The 912-nt window shown below is 57.8% G+C and overlaps 1 pseudogene; it reads left to right on the top strand.

Annotated features, from left to right (window-relative positions):
• On the top strand, nt 1-109 carry LOC111734523 (annotated as a pseudogene; the record flags this gene model as incomplete).
• Nucleotides 110-912: the final 803 nt, after the last annotated feature.

The raw sequence follows: 912 nt of genomic DNA, 5'->3' as shown, positions 1-912 counted from the left end.
ACAATATATTAAATGGATTTTTGGAGCTGGGAGTTGGAATAGGAGCTTGCTCCGTCCACTCCACGCATCGACCCGGTATTGCAGTACTTCCGGGAGCGGTGCACCCCCCCGGGGGAGTTTGTCTTCGTGTCTAAAGGTAGGACTTGCGTGTTTCTTTTTTCCGACTTGCTGAGGTAAACGCAGACAGGCAAGCGGCCGCTTGTGGTCGGTAGGGTTTGGGCGCAATCTCGACTACAGGCCGCTGGTTCGGTTCTCTTATTTTCTTTTGGTGTTTCTCGCGAGGGGTGGCGGGCCTTCTTGGTCGTTACCCGTTTAGCCTGGGGGCGGGGAGGAGTCCTCGGCTTTCTCAGTGCGGGCGCGGGCTGTCCCCGTGTATCTGGCCTGCATGGTTTTTCTGTAAACTACATTGCTCTCTGCCGCTTGGATCCCGTGACCCTCCCACGGGGTCAGAAGCTGTACGTGGAAGGTCGAGCAAGCAGTCCGCCCAGCAGGGTCCAGGCTGGAAGCTCCGTAGTCACCTCTGGAGTCCCTGAGATGAGCATGTGAGGGCGTACCTTCCACCTGGCACTGTACGCGTCCAGCGCCATGAGTTTGCTGACCTGTCTTGCAGCCACCAGGACCAATGTCATTACACTGTCCCACGAGATGTCAGTCACTACAGGTCTCCCCCCTACGCCCTCTCGCCCCCACCTCTACGTCCCGCCGTCCTCCCATCCCCCAATCTCCTGAGATGCTCCCGGACGTTTGCCATGCCTTCTCTCTAGGGGTTTTTTCATGTGCCCGAAGTTGGCCCAGGCCGAGGGTTTGGTGACACGCAGTTTCTGGTAGAGATACGTAATGCGGCTGCACGTGTGAACAGGTGGGCGCTGCCTGTCGTTGGGCCTCCGATTTAGATGACTTGGATCTGGTTCC

This window comes from Pteropus vampyrus, unplaced genomic scaffold (genome assembly GCF_000151845.1).
Source record: "Pteropus vampyrus isolate Shadow unplaced genomic scaffold, Pvam_2.0 Scaffold1658, whole genome shotgun sequence".
Classification (NCBI taxonomy): Eukaryota; Metazoa; Chordata; class Mammalia; order Chiroptera; family Pteropodidae; genus Pteropus; species Pteropus vampyrus.
The sequence above is the reverse complement of the archived record's forward strand: the minus strand, read 5'-3'. Positions and strand labels throughout refer to the sequence as shown.